The 27492-nt window shown below is 34.7% G+C and overlaps 1 protein-coding gene across 5 annotated transcripts in view; it reads right to left on the bottom strand.

Annotated features, from left to right (window-relative positions):
- Positions 1-27492, bottom strand: part of LOC149791432 (protein TANC2-like) — a 375205-nt gene that overhangs the window by 151809 nt on the left and 195904 nt on the right. For 3 of the 5 annotated variants that reach the window (XM_089969958.1, XM_089969960.1, XM_089969961.1), the window contains exon 1: positions 18931-19518. The exons of 1 other annotated variant lie outside the window; for it this stretch is intronic. The gene's annotated coding sequence lies outside the window, so the exon portion shown is untranslated. Of the gene's footprint in view, positions 1-18930; positions 19519-27492 lie in introns of those variants that run through there. One more of the 5 variants, XM_089969965.1, reaches the window with a different exon arrangement.

Here is a 27492-nt window from a genome sequence, read left to right as displayed (position 1 = left end):
AAATCTCAAGAATTTCATGACACATTATTACACGGCCACATAAATAAATTATAGCACAAACCTCCAGCAAAGCTACTAAAATAAAACAAAATTTATATGGCAATTAAGTCCAGTTTCAACTGACAATCCACCATACTGTACAGTCTGTTGAATAAAGGTCCAGTTTCAACTGACAATCCACCATACTGTAAAGTCTGTTATGTAACGGTCCAATTTCAGCTGACAATCCACCATATTGTTAGCTGGTTGGTTGTTATGGTTTTAATGCCTTTTTAAGCACAGGTCTGGCTATACATGGTGGCCAGTATATTTGGTGGAGGATGAACCCAGGAAAAGCTTGGGAAGAACCAATGACCTACAAGAAGCTACTGGCAAGCTTTCTCACCAAGCTGATTAAAATCAGATCTCCACTGTTCTACTAGAAGGCAATCTGATTTTAATCAAATTCACTTTTTTACATACTTGTGTTGGCTGAGCCCAAGACTTGAACCCATGCTGACAGAGGTGAGATGTCAGCTATCTGTAAAGGCAAGCATCTCAAACAACTCTGTAGCCTGCCCCCCCCCCCCCTTCACCATATTATACAGTCTGTTTGGAAACCAAACCAACACAGAAAACACTCTTCTGGAAATGCACATGCAATAACATGAATTGAATAATAGTTTTTCTAGAAATCTAAATTTCAAGAGTACTGGTATACTTCAATATATTCTTACTGTATATTATCACAGGTAGAGTCATACTGCAAACAACAAAGATCCTGATCTACAGTAGCATAATAAAGCCTGCCGATCATGGTCCATGCTGTTTGGTTTAGTGATTACTCCTAACAAGCTGCATAGGTCCTGATCTGCTGGTGCATAATGCAATGGCAGATCTGGGTCTGTGAACTTTGCAGTTGGACTCATCTTATAAGTGTTGTTGTTGTTGTAGGGTTTAACGCCATTTTTCAGCACACGATAGGCTATACATGGCAGCCAGTATTAATGGTGGAGGAAGAACCCAGGAAAACCCCGGAAAGAACCACCGACCCACGAGAAACTACTGGCAAGCTTTCTCACATACCTACATTAGTCGAATCCAAGACTTGAACCCATGCAGACAGAGGTGAGATGGCAGTGATCCGTAACGAAGAGTGCTTTAGACCACTTGGCCACTCGGGGCCCCATCTTATAAGTGAGTATATACAATAAATACAGTCAACCTCAATCTATCCAGACTGTCCAAGACTTCTAAAAGATACGATTTTTGTTCAGAGAGCTGCTCATTCAAATATATGATGATGATATTAAGTCCAGAGGACTTAAGCGGTCTTGACAAGTGAAGAGTCCACTATTTTGGTGTACATATAATGGACGTTTAAATCTGACGTCTGTAACTCAAGTTATGCACTGATAAGTATATACAAAAGAGCACCATTTTTTAAGAGATCCCTTTTCTATAAAAAAAAAACAACACATATCTTTTGTGTCTATTTCTGGAAGTTTGACAATATTCACTGACAATTTATTCTGATAATTTAGATGCTCAAAAACTTGCCTTAACGAACAACTTGTCTTCATGGCTACATTTTTAGGTGTTTATAGGTGGTTTCTTACACTGGTGTCTAACAACTTGTCTTCACAGCTACATTTTTAGGTGTTTATAGGTGGTTTCTTACACTGGTGTCTAACAACTTGTTCCACATGATGAAGTATTTATTCAGACAATAGAAGTTGCAGAAATCTTAATTATGATATGTAGTGACTAAAAAAAAAAAAAAAGCCATAAAACAAGCTATAATAACAAATTTTCAAAAATTCTCCGCCAGATTAAATACAAAATTGTTGAAGGCATAGAAAATAAAATCAGGTCAGTTTAATTCACCTGACCTTAATCCAGTGACTGACTTGCTGGGTCATAGCCATCAACCTTTATTAGTTTTATAACACTTAACATATATAAACTTGCATTGTCTGGTTTAGATTTCTATTAGCATGGTTTATGTTGGAAAAGTTGGACAGCATTTTTTTCTTCAAGTCTGCCAATGGCATATACTGAAGATACAAAATATTTAATTTCCATAAAATATGTCTGTTAGTAAAGTACAACTTTGACTAGTCTGACAAATCAGACCCCAAATCTGTGTTGATACTGATGGACTATTTATGGGTCTAATAACACCTATTCATAGAATCAAATAATAGTTTGTAGACAAACCTGTCTGCAACATACCAGTATAAATTGTATAGGGTGACTGGAAATGAGGTATAGGCCCATGGTTTAAGGGTGACTGGAAATGAAGTACAGTGTGTAGGCTCATGCTTTAACAGTGAATAGAAATTAGGTACAGGTCCAAGGTTTAAGGGTAACTGGAAATGAGATATAGGCCCATTGTTTAAGGGTGACTGGAAATGAGGTACAGTCCAACAATTTTGAAAAATTCAGACTTACTGGGAGAAAGCTCGAAAAGTTTTTTACAACTGATAAAACAAATCTACAGATTGTGTCAGATTTTGAATACATGTGCATAAAATTGGTATGGGGACCTATAAAAACTGAGACTGCAGCTTAGAGACTGGGGGCCTATTAAAATTGTGATTGTTATATATTTTTTTAGCACTGAGAACCTCTCTGTAGGAAACCGAGATTTCCAATCTGTTATTCTTAAATTCTGCTGAACTTTCAAAACTGAGATTTAAAAATAACCCATTACAATTAAGTCTTTATTCTGCATGTTGAAAACCAGAACATCATGTCATGACTACTAAATTCAACAGTTTTCCTCTCATTTCGAAACTTTCTACAGATGATAAGAAGGTACAGTGAGACTTGTCAGACAGTAAAAGAATTTGGCAAACAAAGATGGCAAAAAACTGACATTGCTTTAGTACAATTTACATGTGCAAATGACCACTATCTACAAGCTTTGCATTCATTTTAATGATTATATAATGATGTGCTGAGTTAGCTAGTCTAAATAAGAAAACTGAAATGTTAGGTCACATGGAACATCAATCAAGATTAAAAACAAATCTATTTCAGACTGCAATTTTCCACACCTTTCTTGGCATGCACTACATATATATTCGACATTCCTTCTCTGATCTGTCCCTTCACTACTTTCAGATTCATAAAGCAATCAATGACATTATGGGAATGTGTATTGGTTCATACATCTGTGATTTTTATTACTTGGCAATGTGCCTTGTATCACAGGGCACACAAATGGTCTTTTATGCTGGTCCAATTCTACATCAATTCTCCATTATTTCTTAAATTTAAAAGGCTTTAAATAGATTACATAACTGAAATACCAACATGCGGTTTATTTAAGGCTTTGCTTTCTTGTAAATGCCCTCCTTATGGGCTCTTATCAATTAATTTCAAAGAAGAACAAACACATTTCAGCCGTCTCGGTGGTGTAGACATGAATGTAAATTTGCAGATCCTTAAAATCAGCCAACTTGAATTTTTATCATTCAGCATTCTTTCAAGTGAACTGCCCAATTTATATCTGAAGTATTTTTTTTGGATAAGATTCATCTTTGTTAAAAAACCGACCCCACCCCCAGTGCACAATTACATTACATTCAAAATAAATACCTCCTTAGTGCAAGACAGGTCATCAATTGTTTGCACTCTCAGTGTGGTTGGGCTGCCTTAATTGGCTCAGCATTAAGAGGTCAATGCTAGGACTGGTTGGCTAGGTGTCAAGATAATTTGACTGGGTGGGACATGATGCCCCAGTGCTAGACATCACTATGAACTGACACACTGCTGACATCATAGTGATATGACTGAAAAATTGTTAAAGCTACATTAAAAATCCATCAGACAGGCACACTGAGTGCTGTTGGAATCAACCAGTATGCCAAATCTCAGTCATCACCCACCCACCCCCAACAATGCTTACGATGGTGTCAGTGAATCTTTGCAAGACAAAACCTATCAATCAGATTTCTAAGAGACATCTGTTTTTGGTTTTGGTTTCTTCTTCTTGATTTTAGTGGCATTTTTTAACCCAATTCTGGCTATATCATGCAAATGAGATGGCCAATAAGTAACATTTCCAGGGACACACCGAGGTAGCCAACCTGGACTGGCCTGGACAGGTACTGAACCCATGACTCCTCAACGATAAGTCCAACATTCTACTGACTGAGCTATCTACTGACTGAGCCCCTCAGTGTAGTACCACCCTCAGAATAACACTAGTATGGATATAGATCCCATTATATACCTTAATTTAGTTCTATCATTATTGGATTCTATCACAATTTAGTTTCTGGATGAGATTTCTGGCTGATGAGAACCATAATATGGTGACACATCATTACCATATATATTTACTTACAAGTCCAAATGAAAACTGCACAGACCCAGATCTGCCATCACATAATTGCAGATCTGAGTCAATACAGTTTGTTAGGAGCAATCAGAAAAACAAACAATAAAGACCCTGATTGGCAGGTGCATTATGCCATGGCAGATCAGGATCTGTGTTGTTTGCAGTTTGACTTGACTTATAAGCAAGTAAATATGGTATGAAATCTAAACGACATATTGCATCATTCTCCATTATGGCTGTAACATCTCCCAGCATGAGGTATCCTCACTTATAATACAGCAAACTCTGATGTCTCCTGAGAACAACGTTATTATGGAGAAACACAATATTCAAGAAATTATATATTAACTTGTTTAAATCCCCCATAATGAAGTTCTTTTCAAAAAATGAAACTTGTTTCCAATAACAAGAGATTATTTTCTTCAGGTAACTAAAGGCAATATTATGAATACTGGTAACTATAGGCTTCATTATCAGTACAACTGATTAGATTCTGCATTACATGACATGTCTGAGAATTCTGAACCTGCATCTTTATCTTAAAAGACTTCAACAAAATTCTTCTCTGACACAAATACAATGTACGTAAATGAATTCATTTCAGCAGTGCATCTATTGTTTTAATTTGGAACAATGAGTGCTACAAGTCATACCTAAAACAGTTTTTAGTCACAAGAAGTCATACAAGTATGCCATGTTTCCTAGCACTATTATAGGGGAAAGTCATACAAGTATGCCATGTTTCCTAGCACTATTATAGGAGAAAGTCATACAAGTATGCCATGTTTCCTAGCACTATTATAGGGGAAAGTCATACAAGTATGCCATGTTTCCTAGCACTATTATGGGAAAAAGTCATACAAGTATGCCATGTTTCCTAGCACTATTATAGGGGAAAGTCATACAAGTATGCCATGTTTCCTAGCACTATTATAGGGGAAAGTCATACAAGTATGCCATGTTTCCCAGCACTATTATGGGGGAAAGTCATACAAGTATGCCATGTTTCCTAGCACTATTATGGGGGAAAGTCATACAAGTATATGGTGTTTTGTCACAATAGTACTATTATGGGAGAGTCATACAACTGTACAGTGTGTGAGTCAAACAAGTGTACAGTGGGGAGTCATACAAGTGTACTGTATTTCTTCACTATAGCACTGTTAAGGGACAGTCATAAAAGTGTACAGTTTTTCTTCACTAAATCACTACCAGTAGGTAGTCATACAAGTGTACAGTGTTTCCTCACCATATCCCTGTTGAGTGGGAGTCATACAACAGTACAGTGTTTCTTCACTATAGAACTGTCAGGGGGGCATGCAAGTGTACAGTTTTCATTCACTACAGTGCTATCAGGGGGAAGTCATGCATGTGTACAGTTTCTTCTCTTAACAGTGCTATCAAAAGGGAGTGATACAAGTGTACAGTGTTTCTTCTCTACAGTGCTAGCATGGGGGAGTTGTACATGTGTAGAGTTTTTCTTCACTACAGTATTGAAATACTATGAAGGACTCCATGACCATACTTGTACTGTACCAGGACCATGCTCAAATAAGGACTTTATTTTTAATGTCAAGTCCAAATGTAGATCTGCAGGTGCAGATGCAGGCAAGGAAGCAGTTAAACAAAAAACAGGTAATTCTGAGACTGGAGTATATACATCCCATCTCAATTTCTTTGTTCATACCTCCCACTTCTTTTAGGAAATACATGTTCCTCTATACTGAAGGAGTTAATGGGTGCACAACCCATGAAAATTTAAATGTGTACTGTCTAGCACCAAAGATAAGAAGGTTTCAGTTTAATTGACCCAGGCAGGTGCTGCATCATATACTACTTGTGTCTTATCATTCCAATTATAAAACATGGGCTTTTTTATAACCCATCTCAAATTTGCATGACATCCATATCTGCAGTTTTATTTCTGATGCAACATGAGGTTCACAGAGCTTCTGGATAAGATGTCAGGTCATTCCAATCCAGTTTGTAGATATAGCTACTTAAAGCCAATCTACATTACAGATAGATGTAGCTATATCAACCCACAATGTTTATATTTGGGAGTTTATGATAGTTCACTGAACTTGTTGGGGAAAAAAATGAACAAAGAAGAATCTAGGTCACTCACATAAACATAACCCATGCCTCTCTCCATCCCACACCTCCACCCATGTGGCTAATGAGACAAGTCTATAGTCAAACAAGGGTCACAACTCTTCTAAACATTGTGAGATTATAAAGACTAGCACAAAAAAACTTGTACAGTTTCTGATGATAGCAATAATATTTATTAGGTTTAACAGCAATAGATTCAAAAATGGGAGATAAGTTACATTCACAAAGTCCTGTCATAATCTGCATCAAGTTGTAAGCAAAAAAACCCATAACTCTTGCAAAAAAGTGAAGCAAAAAATATTTGTCATCGTCAACATCATTTTAGAGTACAATCATGATATGCGCTAAGTTTCATAGTAATCCAATACAAACACTGGAAGACAAGTAACCCATTACAAACACTGCAAGACAAGTAACCCATTACAAACACTGCAAGACAAGTAATCCATTACAAAAACTGCAAGACAAGTAATCCATTACAAACACTGCAAGACAAGTAATCCATTACAAACACTGCAAGACAAGTAATACATTACAAACACTGCAAGACAATTAATCCATTACAAAAACTGAAAGACAAGTAATCCATTTTAAAAACTGCAAGACAAGTTTTTGGCTTCACTGCCTTTAATTTTCAATGAAAAATATATAATTAAATTAACTTTAATGCCATTCATTTTAGGATTTATGAAACCTAATTTTGGGGTTTTTAGACAAATGATATGCTTTTTTTTAAATTATTGTTTTAGCAGAAAATGGTTGATTGTTAAATTACAGTTCTTATAAAAAAAAGTAATTTAACAGAGTTCTATTATCAAAGTGGGATAATCCTGACTGTTTTTGTAAGCAAGATTGTCTCAAATGGATGAAATAAGAACAGTTCAAATAATATAAACACAGCCTGCTCGTGTACTTTTGCATCATTTTCACATTTAAATTTTTAACACGGGATGATATTTTATATTCTATATATGTTTGTGTGTTTACAGATGCCTGAGCAGATGTTCCAGGCTTGAAACTTTGATTTTTAAAATCACTTAATTATTTAGTGTCAAGCCAGATTCTTCACATCATGTTGTATATACTGTATATATTGTACATAACAGATAGTTGTTGTTGTTGTTGTTGTGGGGTTTAACGCCATTTTTCAGCACAAGTTAGGCTATGCATGGCAGCCAGTATTAATGGTGGAGGAAGAATCTGGGAAAACCCCAGGAAGAACCACCGACCCACAAGAAGCTACTGGCAAGCTTTCTCAGTACATAACAGATAGAAGGTCTCAAGGAGGTTTAGTTCTGTAACTAACTGAGTTACCTTCTCTGAATAAAGTCTTTATTGTTATTATTATTATTGTTATTATTATTATTATTATTATTATTATTGTTGTTGTTGTTGGTGTCGTTGTCAACATCATCCTGACTGACTTGACATACTCAATTCACTTGGTTAATGCTTAATCCAATGTCATAATTTATTATGGTTTCATATGATACACATTCTGAGTATTACCATCACAAACTTGACAACCTAAATTCAATTGGATTTTACACCAATAAAATTAAATGATATAATCTATCAATACAACACTTTAGTAACACAGTCCCTATAGATTTCATCAAATACATTTCCCTCCAAGGTCAGAGCAAATATTATTCTCACCCACTTGATAATCTAAATTCAGTTTGATATTATACCACACAAATCTAACATTTTATCAGTAAAATACTGCAAAAATTTGTAACAACCAAGAATAACCTTATCTGTACTATAAATCGTTTTAGATAAAGTCATTTTGTGTCGTCACAAAATTTGTGACTAATTTTATTGACAAAACATCAGACTCCCATAATTAAACCAACACAATTGAATGGTATAATTAATCAGTTCAACATTTCAGTAACACAATCCCAACATATTTCAAAAGTTACCAGTCTGTTCAAGTCAATGAAAGCATTATCCTCCCCAACCTGACAGACTTAGTGAAAGTCAGCTTTATGCCAATTCAATTCAATGTTATTTCAATGCATTTAAACATTATTCTTATGAATATCAATTCAATTCAAACAAGCAATATGCTATATTTGAAGTGTGAAGTCATATATAATTATCACATAAAAACCTGCAAATCAAAACAATGATAATATTCTGGCTTTTGTATAAAGACAATTAAACATTGTACGGTTCTGAACTGCAACTTTAATAATGAATTTGTCAATAAATTACAAAATAAATTAATCAATTATCTTTATTAACATGTTTGTTAATGAATTAATCCTGTGTTATGGTTCAAAAGAAATCAATCATTTGAAATTCCTGCATTCTCCCCTCACTAGTCCTTAGGCAAGAAAAATATTCATACCTGGTGTCATACTCTGATGTAATATTATTGAGACCTAACTCAACCATTACAGCTGTATACATTTAATCAACATTCTAAAGGTAGTATTATTGAAAGTCTTCTATTTTAAAGTACTCTACACAAACATGGAGATTAATTAAGTATACAGATTTCAATTTTCTGCTAAAATCATGCTGTGTACACTTAAAACAATCAGTCATTTAGCAAGTACACCTACAAGGACCAAGTCATTAACCAAGTACACCTACAAGGACCTAGTCATCTACCAAGTACACCTACACGGACCAAGTCATTTACCAAGTATACCTACACACAACAAGTCATTTACCAAGTACACCCGCAAGGACCAAGTCATTTACCAAGTACACCTACAAGGACCAAATCATTTACCAAGTACACCTACAAAGACCAACTCATTTACCAAGTACACCTACAAGGGCCAACTCATTTACCAAGTACACCTACAAAGACCAAGTAATTTACAATTTAGAAGGAGGTAGTCCTAAAAAAGAAGACAATAATCAAAAGCTAACTACATCATTAAAAATGTCCTTTTTTTATGTAGCGATACTTCAAACAGTTTACCCTGCATATATGGGCAAGTTATATTATTTGCAGAAAGTTCATTCAAACTCACTGCCTGACAGAATCCCACAGTATCATTAGATGAATTACTGTATTTTTTTAATCCCACATCTGACACCAAACCAGGATCTTTACAGGATTAGGTATTTGTGTATCATCTGGTTGGCTAATAAAGATAGAAGAAAGTAAGCTGCTAGCCATGACTTCCTTGTTATCACCAAAAAGTCAATCTAGACCACTTGAAATGTTAAGCAGATGTCTTGCAAATATTAAAATGATAGAGTAACAGGATACAGGACAGCCATGTGTGCTGGTCTTTTTTTTATAACCATATTAACTTCCTCCAGTCAGGACTGATTACTGCACTTGCTTTCAAGTATTTCTGGGCAAGGATTACTGTGAAAATTTTGACAATGCCTGTTCTGTGATCTTGCGATACATATACAACACTTTTAAAAACCATGTTACAGACACCATAAAAATAATGGAAATTTGTCTCCAAATTGATTAAATTGTTTTTTGTTTGAATGTGTTTTCAAAGAAAGGAAATGCTGCAAATGTAGATTATGAATTTTTACAAAGCCATGATTAAGCTACCCTTTTGTTTCCATCACACCCTCAGAGAAGAGTGAAGCAAATCATGAGCATAATCAAAACTGTTCACAAATTACCCGACTGAAGCAAATTGTGGTCTGATGTGGCAAGATCACAACACTATCCTTAGAATTAAATTCTGACTAAATTTGACCCAAAAAAAAGTTTAAACAGGAAATAAAAATCAAACATTAATGCCAATCAAATACCTGCATTGGTTTACTAATTGGTTAGAACAGCCGTCCAGACAAAAGAATTTGTAAGGTATTTAACCTTAAAATGTAAAGAGACAAAGGGTTGTAATATTTGCTGATCTCATTCCCCATAGGTAAGTAAACTTCAATTCATTGTATCAATATTACAGAGACAATTGGCACCACTAATGCAGACTATTTAAACAATAATACACCTTGTTTAATTTGCCAAATGGGAATGTAAGATTGCTATTGCATTAGTTTACATTTGCTGTCATCATCAATGAATTAAATATGCATATATTATAACCCTAAGTGAATGTCCTATTTTGATAGGGTTTACTGTTACTCATACCAATGTAAACATTATACACAGTGAAATGTCATCCCAAATTTGCCAAAAGCATGAGAGAATTGCATGGCTTCATATGTGGGTAACACTCTGCATTAATAGGGATAATCCTGGTCTGTTACTTGGCACCTTGTTTCCTGATCAAACAACACACCACTGCAGTAGGACATCAGAACAGTTCACTTCATAGGTCACCATTTAGCATAAATCATTGCAGTAGGACATGAAAACAGTTCACTGTATAACAATCACCATTTAACATACCAAGGTCATTAGGAAACATTTAAATTAATAACACTAATTAATAACCACCATTTAACATTAATCATTGCATTAGGGTATCAAAAGATTTCACTAATTAATAACCACCATTTAACAATAATCATTGCATTAGGATATCAAAACCCTTCACTAATTAATAACCACCATTTAACATTAATCATTGCATTAGGATATCAAAACACTTCACTAAATAATAACCACCATTTAACATTAATCATTGCATTAGGATATCAAAACCCTTCACTAATTAATAACCACCATTTAACATTAATCATTGCATTAGGATATCAAAACACTTCACTAATTAATAACCACCATTTAACATTAATCATTGCATTAGGGTATCAAAACCCTTCATTTATTAATAACCACCATTTAACATTAATCATTGCATTAGGATATCAAAACACTTCACTAATCAATAACCACCATTTAACATTAATCATTGCATTAGGATATCAAAACACTTCATTAATCAATAACCACCATTTAACATTAATCATTGCATTAGGATATCAAAACACTTCACTAATTAATAACCACCATTTAATATTAATCATTGCATTAGGATATCAAAATACTTCACTAATCAATAACCTTCATTTAACATTAATCACTGCATTTGGATATCAAAACAGTTTACTGTATAACAGTCATCATTTAACATTAATCAATAAATTAGGATATCAAACAATGTAGTTTCATTATACAATACTTGTATACCAGTTAGTGTAATAGTTTGCTTGTGTTAATACTTGTATATACCACTGGATGTAATTGTTTGCTTATGTTAGTATGTGTATAACACTGAATGTACTAGTTTTCTAGTCCCTGAATACCACTGAATGTAACATCCTTCTATGAATTGTATAGCACTGAATGTAACCATTTTCTAGTCCTTGTAAAGCACTGAATGTTCTAGTTTTCTAGTCCTTGTATAGCACTGAATGTACTAGTTTTCTAGTCCTTGAATAGCACTGAATATAAAAGTTTTCTAGTATTTGTATAACCACTGAATGTAACAGTTTTCTACTACCTGTATACCACTGAATGTAATAGTTTTCTAGTCCTTGTATACCACTGAATGTAAAAGTTTTCTAGTACTTGTATAACCACTGAATTAGTACTTGTATAACCACTGAATGTAACAGTTTTCTACTACCTGTATACCACTGAATGTAATAGTTTTCTAGTTCCTGAATACCACTGAATGTAAAAAATTTCTAGTACCTGTATACCACTGAATGTAATAGTTCTCTAGTACTTGTATACCACTGAATGTGATAATTTTCTAGTACCTGTATACCACTGAATGTAATATTTCACTTGTTAGTCTTTACCAACTGCTAATAATCTAGGTAACAGTATTTAAAAGTCCATTTGGTTAAATTATTATCTAGGCTATAGTATTTAAAAGTCCATTTGGTTGAATTATCATCTAGGCAATAGTATTTAAAAGTCCATTTGGTTGAATTATTATCTAGGCAGTATTATTTAAAAGTCCATTTGGTTAAATTATTATCAAGGCAATAGTATTTAAAAGTCCATTTGGTTGAATTATCATCTAGGCAATAGTATTTAAAAGTCCATTTGGTTGAATTATTATCAAGGCAATAGTATTTAAAAGTCCATTTGGTTGAATTATTCTCTAACATTATGTACAGGATTTGATAGGCCCAGGCTACACTAAGGCAATATGCCTGTCAACACTCTCCAAACCCCTTTTCAACACATCAATGTATTTTTTACCAATAAAAGTCTGTTTTAAATATCCTTTCAAAAAAAGATCATGTTACAGCTATTAGGAATGGTTGTGCTGTTAAGCTTGACCATACTCAAAGTAAGGTGACTGTATTCAACAACTGGAACAAGTGGGTATACAAGATCACAACAATATAGTGTAAACAGTTCATATTTCTGCTTTCAACTGGTGCCCTTGAAAATCCCTCCCCCTATAATGAAGTGAAAAATAGCACTGTTAATCTAAACACTTACAAACTGTTAATCATTTCATCTTTAAAGTGACAAAGAGACCATTACTACTCCCTCACTGCAATGCTGTCCATGAAAGACACATAATATAATTCCTTATAGTGAGACCATCTTATAATGAGGTACCTGTTATAATATTCCCTCATTATAATACTGTCCTTGTGAGCCATATAGTATACTGCCTTAAAGTAATACTCCATTATAATGAGGTAAATTATAACCACTCCCTCATTATAATGCAGTCTGCTTGAATCAGAGTATACTGACTTATAATGAACTACATGATGTAACATTAGTCCCTCATTTTAATTATGGCCATGAGAGTCAAATATATATTGCCTTACAATGAAGTACATTATGCGTTTAACATTGCTACCATTCAAATGGGATCCATGCTGATACCCATCTTAAACAGAAAGTGTTATAATGAGTTACCCTAAAATGAGAGAGTACTGGATTTTATTAACTAGTATGATTTAAGACAAACTTAATCAATATTGATATTAACCAAGCTAAACTGGAGGAAAATTAATGGCACACACCAACCTATGTAACAAAGGAGGACAATATGGATTTAAATTTCCAAACATTTTCGTATTTAAAATACACAACAGCAGTTTATGTTCTTTCTTCAAGGTTTGTTTTTTCCTACAGCAGACCATGAGTTTTATAAAATATCACATGTCATAAATCTTCTGTTAATGAAAAATACTTAGTAGATAATAAAAAATAACATTTTACTTATATTAAACAAGCACCACAGTGTGATAAAATCCCCACCTCTACAGAAAACCTTCCTGCATGCACTCCGTGTGTGGTAAAACACTTCAGCCCAAGAATTTAGGGCATAGCCTTGTTTTTCCCCCATTGAATTCTATGGTGTCCCAGACATCTTTCATTCTAAGTGCCTGTCTTGATAACAAGACAGATTTTCCCACAAGACCTATGAGAGTGCAATATATTGTTGGAAGCTAGTACAATTTTGGGTGAATAGCTAATACAATATTGTGTGGAGATTTAATGCAATATTGCATGGGGAGTTTGTACAATATTGCATGGGGAGTTTGTACAATACTGAGTGGGGAGTTTGTACAATATTGTGTAGGGAGTTTGTACAATATTGAGTGGGGAGTTTGTACAATATTGAGTGGGGAGTTTGTACAATATTGTGTGGGAGCTAGTACAATTTTGGGTGAATAGCTAATACAATATTGTGTGGAGAGTTAATGCAATATTGCATGGGGAGTTTGTACAATACTGAGTAGGGAGTTTACAATATTGTGCAGGGAGTTTGTACAATATTGAGTGGGAAGTTTGAACAATACTGTCACGTGCAGTTGCAACTAAGCATTTGCTTCCTATAATTGAAATCCTTTCTATGCATATCTCTTAAATCCACATGTACTTTTAAGCCCCTGAGGAGCCATTTATACTTATAATTTTTTTTCCTCATGTTATCCATGGGAGTCGTAGATTATGCCACCTTATACAGAGCCCATATTACAATGAAGTACATGATGCATACAAAGTGTTTATAGTTGTCAATGGAAGCCAGAGCGTATACTACCTTATAGTGAGTTAACCTTATAATGATGTACATGATACATATAGAACTCCCTCATTATAATTCTATCAATGGAAGCCACAGATAATACTACTGTATAGTGAGTTCACCTTATAATGAAGTACACAATGTACATAGAACTGCCTAAACTGTCGATGGAAGCCACACCTTATAGTGAGTTCACTTTATAATTAAGTATGTGATGCACACAGAACTGCCTCAATTGTCAATGGAAGCCACAATGTATACTATGTTATAGTGAGCCCCCCCTTACAGTGAAGTACATGATGCATACAGAACTCCCTCATTATAACTTTATCAATGGAAGCCATAGAGAATACTACCTAAAGTGATGTCATCTTACAAGTAAAGGATACATATAACACTCCCTCATTATAATAAGGTCCATGTGAGCCACAATATACTACATTAAAATATCAATGCCTTATATTGAAGGATATTATACAATACTTATTCATTATAATGCTGCCCTTTGGAGACTGAATATATAGCCTTACAATGACATACATTATACAGTATTCCCTCATTATAATGATACCCTTTGGAGACAGAGTATTGTTATAATGAAGGGCCTTATAGTAGGAACCTTGTTATAATGAAGGGTATTATAATAAGAACCTTGTTATAATGAAGGGCCTTAATAAGAAGAACCTTGTTATAATGAATGACCTTATAATAGGAACCTTGTTACAATGAATGACCTTATAATAGGAACCTTGTTATAATGAATGACCTTATAATAGGAACCTTGTTATAATGAAGGGCCTTATAGTGAAAGTACTGTAATTATTAATTTTTTTTTATTTCAAAAGACTGACATCATGAAATTAGTCCTTTTCATTCAGTGCGATATAGCAACTGCAAAGACGATTATAAAAAGCAAAATGTTAACACACAGTTTAATTTTTTATTCCTAAAATCAAAATATCTTGCAAATTAATTCATGGAATGTGAAGCTTAGAATATTTACATTACAGCTACATCCTATGAAAAGTATACTGCACTCTGTGACAGTCAAGCTGTACAAGGATCAATGCAGTTCTCATTTTTGAACCACATACATGCTTCTTTAAAGGGACTTATGATTGATTGCAGTAACAAATGGTTGACTAGTAACTCTTGGTGGATTATAACAACTCATGGATGATTATAATAACTAATGGTTGACAACTGGTGGTGGACTATAAAAACTACTGGTGATTGTAATAAATATTGGCTGATTGTAATAACTAGTGACTGCAATAACTAATAGTTGACTATAATAACTATTGGCTGAATGTAATAAATAGTGACTGACTAATAATTAGTGGTTAATTGTAATAACCAGTGATTGATCATAATAACTAGTAGTTTGAATTTGAATCTCTGATGAATTATAGTAAGGTACTAATATTAGTAACTATCATATCTACTCCATTAAAACACAAACCAATTGTAAACAGCATGAACTCTGATCAAGCAAATCATAATCAGCTAAAAGATAAGGGTCCATTCCCTCATGACCACACCAACAGATGTTTCCATGAATTGCACAGCTTTCACCTAGTTTTCATTTCAGCAATTTTGCAGATTTTTCAAGTTACATGTACTTTGACATTTGTGGTTGTTTTTTTAGACTTTACGTAATTTTCAGTACAAACAAAATAATTTCCAAACCAGGTGGTTAGATTTGAATTAAATAAACACAGGGACACTTAAGTATGGTCATACATGTAAAGTAAAATGTTTTTGGAGAATAATTTCTGTTAGAAAATAAAATTTTGCAAGCATCAGAGTTATGTAATTGTATGCATTTTCATACATTTTTAAGTGTTTGTGAATTATTTTTGGTCCATAGTCCTTTATTCACTCTGTTGTTTACTTCCTGCAGGACAGTGTAAAATGCAGACACAATAAGCTTTAGTATATAGTATCCGGGCATTTACTGTAGCTATAAACAGCACAGACCTAGATCTGCCATTCCATAATATGATGGTGAATCTGGGCAGTCAGAGATCGTTAGAACTAATCAGTGCAAGAAAACAACACAGTCCCTGATCTGCTGGCACATTATGTGAGAGCAGATCAGGGTCACATACACACACACACACCAAACACCACATACACATATATAATGTATAACTGTACTCTGAGCCAAGATCTACTGAAACAAACACCTGATTACAGTCTGTCTGGTGTCTATGGGTTATGGATATCATATATATGCATTATCATTACTTCTTATAAACATTAATTATTTTACCTACCATAATAAGAATCACATTCAATACAAAACAGTTATGTATACATTTTTAATTCCTCTGATGCAGGTTCCTAATTATGGTATATTGCAGTTAGTGTCAAACATGGCTGCAGCTGAGCAGAGAATGTAGTTGGGTCTTCCATCCCACCCCTATTCCACTCACTACCCAAGTCAATATTTTTCCTGTCAACCTCATCACTATTGGAAGAAAAAGACCTTACATGATAACAACACAATCATATATTATACAGATATTGACCACTATGGAAGAAAAAGGCCTTACAAAGTTAATGAAACAGCACAATCCCACTTGTATACTGATATTGACCACCATGGAAGAAAAAGGCCTTACAAAGTTAATGAAACAGCACAATCCCACTTGTATACTGATATTGACCACCATGGAAGAAAAAGGCCTTACAAAGTTAATGACAACAGCACAATCCCACTTGTGTACTGATATTGACCACCATGGAAGAAAAAGGCCTTACAAAGTTAATGAAACAGCACAATCCCACTTGTATACTGATATTGACCACCATGGAAGAAAAAGGCCTTACAAAGTTAATGACAACAGCACAATCCCACTTGTATACTGATATTGACCACCATGGAAGAAAAAGGCCTTACAAAGTTAATGACAACAGCACAATCCCACTTGTGTACTGATATTGACCACCATGGAAGAAAAAGGCCTTACAAAGTTAATGAAACAGCACAATCCCACTTGTATACTGATATTGACCACCATGGAAGAAAAAGGCCTTACAAAGTTAATGAAAACAATACAATCGTATATGTATACTGATATTGACCACCATGGAAGAAAAAGGCCTTACAAAGTTAATGACAACAGCACAATCCCACTTGTGTACTGATATTGACCACCATGGAAGAAAAAGGCCTTACAAAGTTGATGATAACAACACAATCCTATATGTATACTGATACTGTCCAGTATGGAAGAAAAAGGCCTTACAAATTTAATGACAACAGCACAATCCCACTTGTGTACTGATATTGACCACCATGGAAGAAAAAGGCCTTACAAAGTTGATGATAACAACACAATCTTATATGTATACTGATACTGTCCAGTATGGAAGAAAAAGGCCTTACAAATTTAATGACAACAGCACAATCCCACTTGTGTGCTGATATTGACCACCATGGAAGAAAAAGGCCTTACAAAGTTGATGATAACAACACAATCCTATATGTATACTGATACTGTCCAGTATGGAAGAAAAAGGCCTTACAAATTTAATGACAACAGCACAATCACACTTGTGTACTGATATTGACCACCATGGAAGAAAAAGGTCTTACAAAGTTAATGACAACAGCACAATCCCACTTGTGTACTGATATTGACCACCATGGAAGAAAAAGACCTGACAATATAACAACACAAACCCATGTGTACTAATATTGACCACTATAAAAGAAGAAGGACTTGTATGGTAATAACACAGTACTCAGTGATGTCAATGCTAATTAGCTTTACTTACATTCAGTGTTGGCTGCACAGTGACAACTAATTATGCTTACAACAACTGTTAAAAACAACATAATGTCAGATGGACACACCGATTTTACACTACATGTACATTCCTTGAACTGAAACAAATATATTTCTTTCCCATACTATTAGAAAAAATAAACTCCAATAATTCTGAACCCAATTATTCAATCAATCTGTCACAATATTGTTTTGGGGAAATTTAAATTTTATATATATATATATATATATATATATATATATATATATATATATATATATATATATATACTAAATTTTACGTATGTCTTATAAAGCTAAATACATGTTGGATCAATCCTCCACTTCTGATTGGACAAATGACCAATTCAGAATAGGAGAAGGAAAAAACACCCCCTCCAAAAGGCATTTACTTAAACTTACAAGTGAAGCAACAAAGCAATTAGGATTGTGCTTCTGTAAACATAAAAGGACAATTCCTTGATGGCCACACGTACACATGTCTATTGTATTTCCAACAGTAATTCATATGCATGAGACATTTAGAAGTGCTGAGTGAAATTTGACCTGTAAACTCTTCCAACATAACTAAGATAAAGACAATAATTGATGTCACTCATAACATGCTTAATGTTTACAAACAGTTTCTATTCTTCGGACTTTAATATAAGTTTAAAGTTTAAATATACACTGTCAGTAATGGAAAAGTTTCTTAAAAAGACTTTTAAAAAAATAGAAAGTAAAACATCATCATTTAAATAATTACCTGATATATGCCTTATGCACCTGTTCAACTTACCTGTAAAAACTGTAAATGTATACTTCCTGAAAATCCATCAACATTTTCAATGTATTCCCAAAACTAATATCTATAGTGGATGCATGTCAACATTGGTCCTAGTAAGTGTTGTCAATTTCAAATTCTAATCTATTTCAATTATTTTTAATCAATTCAAAGTGTAATCCATTTCAGTCATCATCTCTGCTTGAAAATCTGGTCCATGAATTACCCAATGAACAATATGAACTGCACATTATCAATCATCAAATGTAAGTCATTTATAATTTTCCATTCCCTCAAATGTACTGAAATGCACTTGTAACATATTCCATATGTACTGAACTGGAAACTTCACTGCCAGAAATCATACATTAAAACTGGTTATAGTAAATTGTACACGCAGTCGGGCACAATCATTGTGTCACAAGGTGTGACAGTTGAAAATAATTCTGGCAGAATGCAAAACTGAATTTAAAAATTTCCTTCAGACATAAAGAATGATTTATGTGCACTCCAATTATCTTTATATCTACAAAAAAAAGCAAGTCCGAAAATCACTTCTATGTGAATGTTTTACCATGCCACACAAAATGATCCACTTCTCTCCTAAACCACATGCAGCTATGATATATTATTATCCTTGGCCCAGCCCCTGTGCTAATCTGAACTTTCACCTCCCTCATTTGAATACATATCTTGATTTACTATCAATACCTACAACTACTGGTGTGGTTTAGTGTAGCTGAGTGGTGGAGCAGCAATATACTTTGACAGTAGACAGGTTATCCAGGGATTTCAATGCTAAGGCAGGGGGAATCTCACAAGCCCTATTGCATAAATATGCACCATTCTATTCTGCATTTAAACAAAAATTAGTTCAATTTATGCCTAACAAAGTTACATTATTAATTAATAGATAAAACTTGTCTGATACACCGATGGGAATACAATTTAATCGAAATTTAAAGCCTTGAAGCAGTCTGACCATTTTTGGAAAGATAAACAATGACATCACAAATCCAAGTTGATGATGGTCACAAGCGACCATGAAATACTATGAAAGTGGAATCACGCTGTGCAGTTGGACTTGTCTTAGAAACAAGTATATATGGTAGATTCCAAAGCCAGCAGTGGGTATGGTGATGTTTAGGATGAGGTAAATGACAATAAAAATGTTATTAAAAAAGTACTACAATGCACTGCAATGTAATGGGACATTCTCTGTACTTTTCTGTGATTTTGTCCTAATGGAATGATAAAAGACAAAGATGTCTCAGATGAAGGTAGAACACTGGCAGTGTCTCGGAAGCAAATTTTCCCTGCTTCAAACTGAGGAGAGAGCTCATCAAAATAAATGTACTAAAGGGATGATACAATTTTGTCCTTTATGCCTATATTTTACTACCCATACAGAAATTAATGCCAGTCTCCTGCCAAAGACCAGCAATGCATGTTTCTACTCCAGTATAAATTTAGCAAATGTTTTTCTAAGATAGATTTTGTTTACAAGAGAATGGACAAAGAAAGCATTTCCAAAAGACCTGCATTGAGTATTGTCAAGTTTGTTATGAAGTAACTTCTTAATCACAAATTTAATGTTAAACTATAAGCAAGACCAATATATATTTCAGTTTTTTTTCTCTTTCAAATGTAGGCATTACTGTCTTAGGAATCTGCATTTGGAAAATTATGAATGTACAACATGCAACATTACTTACAGATAACGAGCTATACATTTATCTTTACGTATACGCCCATTTTTACCACGGTTCTATTCATTCGTTTAGTGGTCAGTGTTTAGCTCGAAACCTTATTTTTGTAATGAGCAGGATATGTCATCTCCCTTGAAGGAGTGCAGGACTGGCACAAACTAAAATGCACATGACTCTTGCAAATACAGAATATGTGTTTGTGTGTGTGTGTGTGTGTGTGTGTATGCGTGTTTGTGTTCAAATGTCCTTTATAAAGAGGTTAAATATGCAAAAGAAATGAAATTGATCATAAATGTTCTTTATATGCAGAGTCCTTTATATATAGTTTATTTCAACAGGTACCACTATATTTTAGCTTCTCATTGACGGTCAAGTAAATATAATAAAAAGAAGTACAGCATGCAACAAATTTCACTTTCTCTTACAAATGTATAACTTCGTTGTGGAAATCATCCCTTATAAGTTTATCTCACTGTTCCAAATGTCAACAAAAGCACTGCAGGTTAACAAGTGAGTCATCGTGTTACCTGGATTTGTGGGGGACGCTTTCATTTTATGGCATACAAATGTGTTGTATTCTGTTGATCCTAACAGGAAACTCTTTGTAATGTGTCTGTGGGTACCGTAAAGTGACAGTTATCAAAGCAATTTAATTCCAGAATTTTTCCCTATGTATGACAAAACTGGCTTCACAAATTAATTCTGCCAGGTACAAAACTTCCATCCTTGCAAAATATAAAAACTTCAATCCTTTCATAACCGCAGTGCATTAATTTTATTGGTTTCTACTTGGTTTACTTGTCATTTTCTCTTACATTTTATGCATAAATCCAAATTCTGGAAATAAATTGGAAAAAAAAGGACTTAGATGAACAAAAATATATTTAAATTATTTAGCTTTTTAGAACCTACAGGAACACTAAGTACCACTGCATTAAGTTAGCACTTTCAAGCAATAATGTCATTTCAGTGGACATTAAAGTGACATGACTTGCCATTCAGAAATGACAAAAATAAAAAAATAATTTGTATGGTCATCGGAGATATCTGATCGAATTTAGCAAAACTAACAATATTGTCCAATTACCGGATGGGTCAACATCCGTATTTGGCCATTTGATGAAAGTATGTGTGTAATATATCCCCAATTTTAAAAATTTAGGCTTCATTTATCACTGCCCTTCAGTGTCTTTCCCAGATCTTTTGTCACCCAGCCTAGTAATATGGTGACGTCATCTACGTCAACGAAGAAAGTCTTGACAAATAGTTACATCTTTCATTTGTGGGGCCTCAAGTGGCCAAGTGGTATAAAGTGCTCTCCATTATGGATCCCCATCTCACCTCTGTCTTGCATGGGTTTGAGTCTCAGATTCGGTCATTGTGGGTATGTGAGAAAGCTTGCCAGTAGCTTCTCGTGGGTTGGTGGTTCTTTCCGGGGTTTTCCTGGGTTCTTCCTCCACCATTAATACTGGCCGCCATTATCGTGTGCTGAAAAATGGCATTAAACCCTACAACAACATCTTTCACTTTCTTAACCTAAAATTTTTTTACCATATATGTTCACTTATAAGTCCCAGGTCTGCCATCACAGAATGTGATAGCAGATCGGGATCTATGCAATTTCTCAGGAGTAATTAATCAAACTAACAACACAGACCCTGATCTGCCACAGCATTATGCAGTGGCAGACCAGGGTCTGTGTTGTTTGCAATTGGACTGGTCTTGAAAGTAAGTATAGGGTACAAGCAAAGTGTCTGAAGGACTGTGAGGCCATTATCCAGACCTGAATTTAAGCACTGCTTTACAGACTATAACATTTTTTAAGGACAAAAATATCACTGATCTCTGAATTCTGTATTATAGGGGCAATGTACACAACATGACAAAAGCTTTTGCCATTGAAGTGTTGGGAAGTACACTTTGCATACATTTGGCAATATAATCAAGCTTTCATTCTAATATTCAACAAATCTTCAAGATCAATAAGGGTTCAACAAACGCAAATTTTGTTGAATATTAAAGCTAGGAAAGCCAGTACTGTATTCAACAAGGCAACTGTACACACAATGAACTATGAAGACTGTACACCATTTTATTTGACATTACAAATACTTTACTACTTTAAACCATCAGCAGAATGAGTGGTATAGACCCTCATCAACCTGTACACTGCTGACAGGTGTGTATTATAAATGAGGAAACACAGTAGTGAAAAGGGGCCAATACACTGTATTATATCAATCCTAATGCACTGAAGTATATTAAGACCAATGCATTGTAGTATATCAAGCCAGTGTATTGTAGTATATCAAGGCCAATGGACTAAAGTATATTAAGGTGAATACACTGCAGTATATCAAGGTGAATAAACTGTAGTATGTCAAGGTGAATATACTGTAATAAATCAAAACCAATGCTCTGTACTATATAAAGACCAATGCACTATAGAATATTCAAGCCAATACACTTAAATATATAAAGGCCAATACACTATATGATATCAAGACCAATGCACTGCAGTATATCAAGGCCAATGCACTGCAGCATATCAAGGTGAATACACTGTAATATATCAAAACCAATGTACTGTACCATATCAAGGTCAATGCACTGTAGTATATCAAGGTGAATACACTGCAGTATATCAAGGTCAATGCACTGCAGTATATCAAGGTGAATACACTGCAGTATATCAAGGTCAATGTAATGTAGTATATCAAGGTGAACACTATTATGTCAAGACCAATGCACTACAGTATATCAAGGCCAATGTAATGTAGTGTATCAAGGTGAATACACTGTATTATGTCAAGACCAATGCACTGCAGTATATCAAGACCAATGCACTGCAGTATATCAAGGTGAATACACTGTAATGTATCCAAACCAACGTACTGTACTATATCAAGGTCAATGCACTGCAGTATATCAAGGTGAATACACTGCAGTATATCAAGGCCAATGTAATGTAGTATATCAAGGTGAACACACTGTATTATGTCAAGACCAATGCACTGCAGTATATCAAGGTCAATGTACTGCAGTATATCAAGATGAATACACTGTAATATATCAAAACCAATGCATTGTACTTTATCAAGGCCAATGCACTGCAGTATATCAAAGCCAATGCACTGCAGTGTATCAAGACCAATGCACTACAGTATATCAAGGCCAATGCACTGCAGTATATCAAGGCCAATGCACTGCAGTGTATCAAGGTGAATACACTGTATTATGTCAAGACCAATGTACTGCAGTATATCAAGGTCAATGTACTGCAGTATATCAAGGTCAATGTACTGCAGTATATCAAGGTGAATACACTGTATTATGTCAAGACCAATGTACTGCAGTATATCAAGGTCAATGTACTGCAGTATATCAAGGTGAATACACTGTATTATGTCAAGACCAATGTACTGCAGTATATCAAGGTCAATGTACTGCAGTATATCAAGGTGAATACACTGTATTATGTCAAGACCAATGCACTGCAGTATATCAAGATGAATATGTTACAGCATATCAAGACAGATGCAATGTAGTATATCAAGACCAATGCACTACAGTATATCAAGGCCAATGTACTGTAGTGTATCAAAGTAAATACACAATAGTATATCAAGGCCAATACAATATTGTATATCAAGGTGTACCGCACGTGGCTGCATGGTTGAAAGTGCTTGCCTTTGCAGATCAGTCACTTCTCACCTCTGTCTGCATGGGTTCAAGTCTTGGCTCAGCAAATATGGGTATGTAAGAAAGTTTGCCAATGGCTTCCCATGGGTCAGTGGTACTTCCTGGGGGTCATCCTTTATCTAATATACTGACCACCATATGCAGTCAATCACGTACTGAAAAAAAGCCCACAAAACCAAAGCAAGGTATATCAAGGCCTGTGCACCGGTGTATATCAAGGCCAATACAATGAAATATATGAAAACAAACACACTGCATCATATCAAGCCAATACACTGCAGTAGATCAAGGCCAATGCACTGCTGTATATCAAGGTGAATACACTGTTGTATATCAAGGTGAATACGGTATGTAGTATATCAAAACAAATACACTATAGTATATCAAGGCCTGTGCACTGTTGTATATCAAGGTGAATACACTGTAATATATCAAGGTGAATACACTGTAGTATACCAAGGCCTGTGCACTGTTGTATATCAAGGCCAATACAATGAAATATATCAAAACAAATACACTGCAGCATATCAAGCCAATACACTGCAGTAGATCAAGGTCAGTACACTGTTGTATATCAAGGTGAATACACTGTAGTATATCAAAACAAATACACTGTAGTATAGCAAGGCCTGCACACTGTTGTACATCAATGTGAACAGACTGTAGTATATCAAAACAAATATACTGCAGCATAATGGACCAGTGCACTGCAATAAATCAAGGCCATTTCACTGCTGTATATTGTCTATAATGCAATAAACTTCAAGGGAGAAATAAAACCATATAACGCATTTGTTAACATTAGATGTTATCACAAAGAACCATGATGCATAATTTGCACATAATGGATGATCTAACAAGTGTGGTATTGTAGTTATTCCATGCAAGCAGATCATGTTCAGACGTCTGGTATGTATCAGGTATGACAATAGATCAATTACAGGTGAGAACTTGAATTATATATACGACTGCATCTTGTGATTATCCTACAAACCTTGGGCACATACCTATCAAAATATTTAAAAGAATCACCTACATCTGATAAAAGTAGTCCAAAATCTGACATTATCTTACAGTGGTCCCTCACTAAAAAGTTCCTCATTATAACACAAGCCCTGTTAATAAGGTAGGTATGGTGTTGGATTTATTACATTATGTAGCAGCAATAGTTTATATCATTTACCTCATTTTAACACAGTCCTTGCTATAAGTGAAGTAGACCAATGGATCCATTACTTTATGTAATACACTACTTTATATAAAGTACCTCATTTTAATACAGTCCTTGCTATAAGGCAGGTATGGCAATGGACCCATTACTTTATGTAATACACTACTTTATATAAAGTACCTCATTTTAACACAGTACTTGCTATAAGTCAAGTATGGCAATGGACCCTTACTTTATGTAATACACTACTTTATATAAAGTACCTCATTTTAATACAGTCCTTGCTATAAGGCAAGTATGGCAATGGACCCATTACATTGTGTAACATCAATAATCTGTATAATGCACCTCAGTAAAAGTCCCTTTTATAAGGCAAGGATGGTGAGGGATCCATTAGATTATGAAACAGAAATACTTTGTATAATGTACCTGATTATAACACAGTTTCTCATATAAGGCAGATGGTGATGGATCCATCACAATGTGTTAGCCTGGGTTTTCTGGTGTATCCTTGGGTAAGTCTTTTTGCTATCTATTGACTCTGCACTAAGTAACTAACTTGTGTTGCTGTGTTGTAATACACTAAAGGAAACCAATCTAATGCGTATATGATAGATCAATAGTAATTTATCAGAGCATCGTTTCTAGTACAACTTGGTGTTTCAAAAGGCATTTTACCTGCGGTACAGTGAAACTTGTTGTAACAAGGGACTAGTAATCTTAGTTCCAGTCTAAACTAGACAGCAACATTTTGGCCATTTTATAGCAGTGGTCAGTGGTCATTTTATAGCAGTGGTCAGACTACTGCATTTCAACTAGTATCAAACTGGCTTTATTGGACCAAAATGTATGCCTAGCATGCAGAGGAGGCAGGCCTATAATGGAATCTAGGATATAGAGAAAGCTGGGTTACAGAGGCAAGTTTACAATGGAGTCTCAGGGCTATAGAGTAGGTTGGATTAGATGGAAAGAAGGCTTACAGTGGACACTGGGATACTGAGAAAGCTGGGTTGCAGAGGAGACTGGTTTACAAAAGTTTAGTTTAGTGACACTATATTAAATTGGCCAATACACCAGGGACAAAACATGAAAAATGGTGACTTCTTTTCACAAGCCAGCTACTAAAGCAATCCTATGAATACATGGTAAATTCTCAGCTCCATGTGTTGAGACATGCAGTATATTTTGTTTTAAAATCCAAAGTTCAATGGATAAACATGCGTCATATGATGAAGTCATCTATAAAAGAATGGCTTTTCACACACAATTTATTCCTTAATTGTTTCTTTCCTCAATACCACCGTAATAGCCTGTAATAGTAGACCAAAAAGCAGGACCATGGAATTGGAAATTAGAGATAATTGATTTGGTGCTATTTTAAAATAAAGATCACCGTCAATATGACTTGAATGTGCACTTGTGGTAGAGATGAAACTTGAGATTTGCACTTGGCAAGTGCACAGTTCAAAAGGCCTAATTGATTTTGTTTGGTGTTTGGTACAAAACAGCAACATTAGTAGGTTGCAAATGTAGCAAAATGCCTTGCCCAAGGGCACACCGTAGGTAGCTTATTCAGGGTGACCCAATGGTAGGATACAAACCCCAGACACTTCTGATTGCTTGTCTTAACACTCTAACCACTGATTTACAATGGTTGTTGAGAAAACAACAAGAACGTTGAATCAAAATTGATTAAATGTTGTTGACATCAATCCATGCACCAATTTGATTTGAATCTAAGCAATCTTTCCTCAGTACATATAATATCTGGTAGAGAAGGTCACATAAACCGCATCCCTCCACCCAAACAGGGAACTATGTATGTATGTATGTAAGTATGTACTGGGTTGAATGGAATGTCAGCACAACTCAGCTAAATAGTGTTGATCAACTCAATATCAAGTGTTCCACTTTTACATGTCACAAGATAGTACCCTAGTTCTGAGCGCCCTAACATCATTCACGATATACCAAAGTGGCTTGTATGACCTAAAG

The sequence above is a fragment of the Sinohyriopsis cumingii genome, chromosome 9 (assembly GCF_028554795.1).
Source record: "Sinohyriopsis cumingii isolate HCF-2022 chromosome 9, ASM2855479v2, whole genome shotgun sequence".
Lineage (NCBI taxonomy): Eukaryota > Metazoa > Mollusca > Bivalvia > Unionida > Unionidae > Sinohyriopsis > Sinohyriopsis cumingii.
The sequence above is the reverse complement of the archived record's forward strand: the minus strand, read 5'-3'. Positions and strand labels throughout refer to the sequence as shown.